Genomic DNA, 10,017 nt, shown 5'->3' with positions numbered 1-10,017 from the left:
AATTTGCAATGTAAATAAATAAAATATCCAAATAACAAATATATGGTCATATTGACAGATCACTCAGATATTACCAGTACAATGATAATGACTCATCATGAATAATCGTATAGCTGAGATTAATTTGCTACACTTATATTTATTTTTAATAAATATTCAACATAGAATTCATACTGATAGGATTAATTTCTAATAAAAACTACATTTCTCATTTGTTTAAAAAAGCTACATACTTGGAATAGTCTTAAACTTTTACATTATAGATCTCAACTTTGTGCCTCATGTTACTGATATTTATTTTTCCTGTTTGGTAATTTATTTGTTTTGTCTATTAAATGTTCTCATAAAGCTCGGTGCCCCCAGAGACATGAAGGTGCGTTGAATGAAGGAATCACAGCCTTTCTTTCCATTAAATATGATTTTTCATTGGCATGGAGTGCGTATGCTTTCAACACAAATACAGTGGCATTTTACTTACAGGCGTTCAGAATGAGTTGAAAAACATCAATTATAAGCATCAGGGCAAAAAATTACTTCATATGCTCGGCTAGTTTTAAACAATGAACCAAAGTTCTCTGCATTTCTAGAAAACATTGAAGGATAAAAGCTGTATGTCTCCTCTATTGTTATAGCATAGATTATTGTATCTCAGAAAAAAATTCAAATTTCTATTTTAATTGATGAATTTCAGTTCTTATTCTATTATTTTAATTTTCACAAGATTAATAATTTAGTGAGAATTTTTACTATATTTCTTATAAATTATTGATTCAGGTTTATAAACTTTTCTGAATTAACTATTTAGATGGTTTGAAAATTACATTGGCAAAAGAAATTTTGTGCAAGGCCATGTGTGATAGTGTCAAAAGATTATCTTTACAGCGCTCAGAGCACTGCCAGTTATTAATCAACTAGACATGTTTCCTCAAATGCTTATTTTATGGCTGAATAGACGTTCTCGTAAGGCAATGAGCTTGCCAATATTTAAATGCAAATTGGTGTGCCATTATTAAACTCTATACTCAGGCACCACTAAATTACTTTTGACTCATAATTAAACACTTATTCTAGGCATTTGAACTCCCTGGTCTTAATAGAATAATCGATTACTCAATGTATTCAAATATCAAAACTGGCTTCATAAATCAAATCTCACATTTTGCTATTTCTTGGTTTATCAATGAAAACTGGCAAACAATTTAATCGTTACAATCCTAATCCAAGTATGAAAAATCAGGATTTGAAATATGTTCATCCTAGTAATAATTTTAGATTAATATTTTACATATTAATACTTATGATTGGATCCTGAACAATAATTACATTGTTCACTGGAAGAACCAATGGAAACAAAATTACTCCATCCCTTAACATACATATTTCTTTTTTTTAATTTGTTTTTTCTCAAATTGTACATATTCTTAATCTCCTAACTCAGTAAGAGAATTAGTTTCTAAAATATAGTCAAAATCAAGAATTAAACATATAAATATAAATAAGGAAAAGAGTGCAAAGAATCAATCTGAATAAATAATTTAGTAATTAAATTACAAGATTGAGGGTTTTGTTTTTGTTTTTGCTTTTTCAGAGATTTTAATTCTGCTGAAGATAGTATGCACTCCTAAACTATTAATTTCAGTAAATACTACATTGAAAGAGAAAAACTAAGATCAAAATGATCGTGGGATTATTCATCCAGCTGCCATCAAAAGAAGAGACAATCCCATATTTTCTCTCTTTCTGATACTGTAGGTCGCTTATCAAACCTAAAAGATTTACTATAAGGTCCTGTGCATAAAAGCAGGCTAGCGTAACTTTGCCCATTTATTTTCTCAAAGAAAGGACAGAGATTAGCTTTGTGTAAGTCCTGTTAGCCACTGTTGAAAAGGGAGTAATGGCTTCATCAAAAATGACTGAAGAACGTTTCAATATAATGAATGAACTTTGTATTTAACATTTAGAAATGAAAGCATGTTGTATAAGTCAAAGGTAATGCAAGTGTTGTGTTTCTGGAAAGAAGGATGAAGCATAGTGTGCAAGACTAGAAGAACACACAGATATTAGAGGAACTTAAACAGGAATCCAAGCGATATATTGATGACAAGTGATATATTGGTGGCTAGGAAGTGTCTTGTAACTGACATGCTTTCAATGAAATACTAATGCAGCTTTCTTTTTTTTTTTTTAATGTAGCATATATATATTTATGTAAACATGTAAATATACAAAATCTATGTGTTTGAATTACATATATTTGATTACATGGCTGCATTATTTATGTATATACAACTTTTTAATTGTGATTTTTAATTTAAATGTTTTTTTTTTCTTTTTTTTTTTAATCATGATTTTTTTTTTATTTCTTTTTTTGAACATGAAATGCTTTTTTATAGCATGTTTTACAAGGGGAGGGGGTAAGAGGGTCCAGATGGTGGAAAAGTACAAAATCTTTTTGGCCTGTGCCTTGAAACATGTCATGGTCTATATGGTACACTGCCTTGAATTATGATCTACCTGCAGTTCTTCAGAAGATATGGTACACTGCTTGAGTTATGGTCTCCCTGCTATTCTTAAGAAGACATGGTACTCTGCTTTGAGTCTATCTGCAGCTGCTAAGCAGGATCTTGCAGTTGCCAAGCTTCAGAGGACATTGTGCAGGTGGGGAAAGGTAGGGGGTAAGGGTAAGGGCGAGGGTCCTGGCTTCTGGCATCTCCCCCTTCTCTGTTTAGTTAGAGAAGGCGTCTTATGTTCAATCCCAACTATGTGAGTTTTGAATTTGGATGTCTAATTATGGGGGGGTCTTAGACAAGTTCACAACCCCAAAACACTGATGTGAGACGAGTCACATCGATGGTCGAAGGCTTTAGGCTGTCGACGATGGGCAACGTCAAGGGACTCTGATGTGGGTGAAAGGAGGGTGAGAGCCCTGTCTTAGGCCATGTAGGCTGCACCCACTCCCAGCACCACGCACTCCTTTTCGGCTGCATTGGGTGGGCCCCTGGGAAGTGGACCTACAATAATCCCGTCATTGGGCTAACTCACAGCCATCCTAGTCTCTTGTAAATGTTCAAGTTACCAACCATTTGTCAGTTTGGGGTGTAATATTGTCATAAAGGAAGGCTCCCCAATGTTAGCGGCCATATCAAGGGTGGCCTTGGTTTAGGAAAAAGCCAATTTTTGTTGTGGTGATCAAGAGGCCAAGCTCTCTAGCGAGAGAAATGAGGGCAAAGCCAGGCATACCAGGAACCCTTCTGGAGGGCGTGGAAGTCTAGGGGTCGACCGTAGGGGGAGGCAGGGGAGCTGACAGCTGTGTCAGTCTCCTGCGGAGTCACTTCTGGATCCTCTGCAATTTTCAGCTGATGGTAATGAACTTCAACTGCCTTCTTGATGGCAGCATCAACCTGGTTCCGTGGACGACAGGTCACGGGCGATGATCTCTGTCTTGCTCAATCTTGATTTCGTGCCCGACCGGCGGGTCCTGGTTATTCGTGGGGGCGAGGAGGACTGCAACCTGCTATTCTTCAGAAGATATGGTACACTGCTTGAGTTATGGTCTCCCTGCTATTCTTCAGATGATATGGTACACTGCTTTGAGTCTATCTGCAGTTGCCAAGCAGGATCTTGCAGTTGCCCAGCTTCAGGGGACCTTGTGCAGGTGGGAAAAGGTAGGGGGTGAGGGTAAGGGCGAGGCTCCTGGCTTCTGGTCCATCTGGGTTAGAACTTCTAATAGCAGGCATCACGGGTGATTCAATTTTACCTGGGATGCTGCGTGAGTTCAAGCTCCTGGGAGTCCCTGTTTTTCTTGGTTTTCTGCGGTTGGGTACGGAGCTGCTGCCTGCGACCTGCTCTAGGCTGGGTCCCAAACCGGAAGTTCCTAATGCAGCTTTCTTTGTCTTATTTATTTATTTAATTAGGACTGTCCTTTGCCAGAAGCTTTCACCTGCAAAACAAGGAGGAACCAGTATTTTGAAAGTAATGAAGAAAGGATGTGATTGATTATAAAGTATGGAATACATTTTAAATTTTGAAAATAAATGTGGATTTCTTTCTTTTTTCTTTTCTTTTATTGCATCTTTTCTTTATTTACATTTCAAATGTTATCCCCTTTCTGGGTTTCCCCTCTGGAAACGCCCTATTCTATCCCTCCTTCCTATGCTTCTATGAGGGTGCTTCCCTACCTACCCACCCACTCCCACCTCCCTGCCCTGGCATCCTCCTTTACTGGGGCATAGAGCCTTCACAGGACCAAAGATCTCTCCTCCCATTGATTTGTGTGTCTCTGCATCTACATATTTTTTGTTTGTTTGTGTGTGTATGTGTGTGCATGCTTGTGTGTGACCAAATATGAGAATGTGTGTGAGTGTTTGAGTGTATTTATAAGTGATTGTGTGTGTGTGTGCATGTGTTTGTGTGTGTACGTGTGTGAATATGTATGTGAATGAGTGTGGGTACGAGTGAGTATGTGAGAGTGTGTATGTGTTTGAGTGTGTGTGTGTGTGTGTGTGTTAGTTGTGTCTGATTTTTCTTTGATACCTTTTTGTTGTTTATTTGCTTTGGCCTTTTAAAATTTGCTTGTGTTTATTTTATCTGGTTTTATTTCTTCCTTTATTATTTTTAATACCTGTTTATTTATTTGGGAGAAATAAAAAGAGAGAGAGCGAGCAGTGGATTTCAGTCAATGGGGACTTTGGTTGCTTTTCCTAGACTTTCTTGTTTAACAAGTCTACTAAGAGGAAAACTTTAGCAGAGTTTACTTAAGGAAGCAATAGTCAAAAGTAACAGACAGTGGTCAGAACTTAAGGATCAGAGAGTGTGGCCTGGCCTTGGATGTGTAGTATTTGGAGACAGATAATTGATAACACAAAGTAGCAAGATAGTTTGATAATTCCAGAATTTGTGTGCCTAGTTCTGAAGCCCTGGCTTTCTGTGAATGGGTTCTGGTCAGCTGGCAACCCAGGATTAGGGGATTCAAGGAAAATAGAATTTGAATGTTGTTAGTAATTATATGAAATGGTGTTACATGATCCAAGAGTATAATGTTTGGTTTTAATAAAGAAAGTTTAATTGCAGTGATTGCCTCTGATTAAATTTAGCTTAATTTAATATGTATATTAAATAAAAAAATTCTTATGATAAATTAAATGAAACCAAAATATAAGTGATATTTGGCATGATTTCTCAGAAATAAGAAAGTATTTAAAACTTTTAGGCAGAGACCCATTTATTAATATTTCTTTGAAGTATTGAGATAATGTCATGTTATGTGTCATACTGCATTTAAATGTTGGGATTCGGAGTAGCTTTCAGAATTCCATAGCCCATAAATACAGGAGATCCAGAGTATAGATGATATATAGTGAGAGGTATAGAAGTTAAAGCCCTGGTAGGCACTGAATTCATAGAAATCACTCTCCATCCAGACCTTTCTATGTGGATACATGTTGAAAATGTTTGTGGCCATTGGTTCTATTATGAACACCTGCATATGCTTCTATTGGCATGTTGGCAGAGTCTTACAGGCTGTGATTTCACAAATATAGTTGTTATGAACAAATAAGGGCAGGAATCCTTCGGTTATCCATGGACTTCATTTCCAATATGCCTTCTTTCCTTTCTGTTGGAAGAGAGACAATATTAGTGAAATTATAATAAGAAACAGCTGACCAATTAAATCTAAAGATACCATTAAATGAAACATTTAAATAATGATACATCTAATGTTTAGAATGTAGTCAACAGAAATTATGTTCACTCTTACACAAATGGCAACCAGGGGACAAATAATTGGTTTGCAAGTCACACATAGAGACAAACTAACTGGCTAGCAAGATCCAGTGACCACTTGTCTCACTTTCCTAGTACTAGAATTACAAGTAAGTAGCCCGATAAGTAATTTTTGATGTGGGTGCTAGGTTTTAAGATCACGTCCACATATTTAAGTAGCAAGCACTTTGCAGCCTTAACTATTTCCATAGGCTAAGTATTGTTCTATTATAAATATTTTTAAATGACATATTATTAAAATGGGAAATATGACATCAAAGATTTTAATCACATGTGGAGTAAGGCATAGAAATTGTGAATTTGGGACACAAACTAATATGTAATGATAATTTTATCTAAAATCCTAAGAGAATATCCTATGTAAAGAAATTGGCTAAATTTAAATGGAATTTACAGTGTGTTTAACAATTTGCACTCACTCAGCTAATGCCAGAACAACTCCATGACATAAACATCATCGGTTTTCTAGTTTTAAACAAGGAAATAAAATAAAAACTAAAAAAATAAAAAATAAAAATAAGGATAATCACATCCTTAACCTTTTTACTAGGGTTGAGTTTTGAAATACATACTTGAAAATACATGTAATTCAGATGGTAGACATATATGTATATGTATGTATATATATATATATATATATGTTATAGATTGCAATAGATAGATACATAGATATACAGATAGATAGATAGATAGATAGATAGATAGATAGATAGATAGATGATAAAGAGATTGCAAATGTTTGTGGCCATTGATCACAAACAAAAAGATGGTAACAGCTTCTATTATTTGACTGTTTCTCCTCCTCCTCCTCCTCCTCCTCCTCCTCCTCCTCTACCTCCTCCTCCTCTACCTCCTCCTCCTCTTCCTTCTCCTCTTCCTCTTCCTTCTCTTCCTACTCTTCCTCTTCCTTCTCTTCCTCCTTCCCCTCTACTTTACTCATTGTTGTTGCCATTTTCTTTTCTCATCCTTCTTCTGATCTTTTTCTTTCCTCTTTTAAATAACAAGCAGAAGGAATAGAGTCCAAGAAAAGCCTCAAGAAACAGATAGAGGCAAAGAGAAACACAACTTCACACAGGAATCCCATAAAAACACTAAATTAGAAGCCATAATATGTATACAAAGAACCTAAAGGGTGAAAACCACCAAGATTTATTTTGATACATGAAATAAAATGTTGTTGTGTTTTAATTCATGACAGATTATGAGACAAGTAAATCCAAAGATGACTGTCAGTTGGTTTCTGTTGGCCATCTACTGCTGGTCATGTAGCCTACCCTTAAGAATGGCTTGTTTTCCCAGCGAGACTACTTTAAGGAAAATTACAATTTTCACTTGTCAGTAGTTGTCAGTTGTAGATAGCTTCTGGGTTAGGAACAGAGCATGTGTCCACTTTCTCTTCAGATTTAGAATCCCATTGGAAGCAGTCCCTGTGCATGGTCTCTCAATTTCTGTGAGTTCATATATCCACTAATCTGGTTGATTTAGATTACTTGGGTTTATTCATATCCTGCATCTCCTGTGGCTCTTAGAATTTTTCTGATTTGTCTCCCACAGAGAGCTCTGAGAGGAGAAACTTAATGGAGACATCTTGCTTAGGACTAAATATTCCAAGAACTTATCAACACAATGTCTGACTGTAGTTCTCTATATTTTGGTTGGAATTTATATTCCAACTTTGGCAGCTAGCCCAAGTGCCTTACCTCCTCCAACACTAGTACATAAAGGTGAAAGCTCTATGTAGGCACTAGTTCAACTTGTCTATGTTCAATGATATGTGTAGATGTCTTCAGCAACATGGCCTTGCTATTTGTATTGAAACCTATAGTCTTCTTTTTTAATTTTTATTTTTTAACCGTCCAGTCATTATTCCACTCTTGGTTCACCCTCTCACAGTTCCTCAATCCATTCTTAATCCCCCTTGTCTCCAAGAGGATGTCCCCTGTGCCTCACCCCCAGCCATGTTTCCCCATTCCCTAGGGCCTCAGGTCTCTTGAGGTTTAGGCAGGGCTCCGCCAATTGAGGCCATACCAGACAGTCCTCTGCAGTAGATGTATTGAGGACCTTGGACCACCTCCAGAAACCTATATTCTTGGTGATAACTTTGGTTATTTGAAAGCTCCTGGTTGTTTGGAGGTTTGCATTCACCCCTTTGACCAACAATGCAAGTATTTGTAATGCAGTCTTAGTACTGGAAGTTTCATTTGGTGACAAGTCAGGGCTCTGTCTCCCTGCTATTTGACAATTTCCTTTAGATTAACTTCATATATGCATATATTTTAGGAAACTTACCTGTCTCACTCTTTGTTTGTTAGGTTTCATTACTATTAGTGTCACAAAAAAAAAAAAGAGACAAAAGTACGGTGCCCGTTCTATTGCCTGGCTTCAGGTTTTATGTATGATGTTTATTACCTATGAGGCTTAGAAAAGTTTAATTAATCGCTTCATTTCTGAGCTGTCTTGTCTACAAAGAGATATAAATAATAAAGTGTACTAAGAATAATGCCACAAAGATTAATGGAGGTAGTCTTCAAAAGTTCTTTGTGTCTTAGCATTGCCAACACTTCAGGGATGGATGATTTTCATGTCTTCTAAAACAGAACATTAAAAAAAAACCATGGGGTGATCTACACTATTTTTTAATCTATTTTAGGAATAATGAACTAAAGGAAATTTACACAATTTATGAATTTCTATGAAAAAGTACATCTCTGACTGTCATCATCTCTCACAATTCAGCTTTCATTAGTAATGTAGAGTTATAGAAATTTTTTTAAAATATTTTGAAATCTAAAACTTTACAAATTTTTGAAGGGAATATATCAGCAGACATTAATCATACAAAATATTAAAGACGAATGTCTTGATTATTACTTACTGAAGCAGTGTCATATTTTGAAGAAGAATTCTTTTGCAAATTTAGTTTAATATTTTAACTCAATTATTGTTAGAAATAATTTTTTATTATTTCAAATAAATTTTAGTTAATCAATGTACATTTTATTTTGGTAGTAAAAATATGATATATATATAGTAGGTGTATGGGAAAATTTTAAGATCATTTATACTTAATGTGTTATGATTTCATTATATTATAAACAAAATAATATATTAAAGCACTTACTATTGATTCTACTCTTTTTAATTTCTAAGTACTCAAATCATCATAAAATACTTTTAATGATAAAATTATGATTTGTAAATTTATGTAACTATATTTTTCTTTTGGTAGTTTTCAAAAAGCACTAAATCCTTAATATAACTTTCTCCAATAAAAATATTCTTTAACATGCTATTAACTTATCTAATTGTCTCTAAACATAATAGTTTGGATATATAGTATTAGAGTTCTGTAAAGGAACAGAACTGATAAATCAAGGTTTGCTATGTATATTAGGTATAGTATTTACTAAACTGGTTCCAAAATTTGGCCTGAGTAGTCTAACAGTAATTATTTGACACTTCTAGAGTTGTTCTAGAGTCTACAACACAGGATGTCTTAAAGTCTCAATATGGTTCTAGAGTCCATAAAGATTCCTGGGAAGCTGCTAGCCTTCATTCTACATTAGAATCTTGAATAAGTTATGTTCAATACTGACCACAGCTTTTGCATAGATAAATTTGCTAATAAGAGAGAGGACAAGCAAGCCAAAGCATTTTCCTTATCCCAAATTCTTTTATGTAGGCTGTCACTAGAACATGTGGCTAAGATTTAGTGTAAACATTATTCAAATAATTTGAATAAGAAAATCCCTCAAGAAGAGATAGTTATCCTTAGAAAAGGGAAATAAATAGATGGATCAGAGACTAGGTCTGGAGTTTCGAGGGGTCAGGGAGAGGGGTTTAAGACACAAAAAATGGTGAGACATCGCTAAAATTAAGGGACATTGAGGAAGATCATGGAACCGTAATATAGTAGAAACTTTCTGAACTATATACATATTTGAAGGCAATCTAAATCAAATCACCAAATATATGGGGAGATTGAGTCCCATAGGGCAATCTCTTATTAACAAATTAATATTTTAGTTTTAGGAATCGACATCTAATTGAGTTGTTGGCCAAAGGGATTCCATGTGAATTCCTAAAAAGCCCAGGCTGTTGCCAAGACTACATACAGATTGTTCTCCAATAATATGACAGCAAGCCCCCATTGCTGAAGACAACATTTATACAATCCATTAAACAGGGAGAAGTTGAGCTATTGTTTAAATACAGCTCAAATGTTTAAATTCA

Source organism: Grammomys surdaster, unplaced genomic scaffold, assembly GCF_004785775.1.
Source record: "Grammomys surdaster isolate TR1022 unplaced genomic scaffold, NIH_TR_1.0 422, whole genome shotgun sequence".
NCBI lineage: Eukaryota > Metazoa > Chordata > Mammalia > Rodentia > Muridae > Grammomys > Grammomys surdaster.
Note: the sequence above shows the minus strand (reverse complement) of the source record.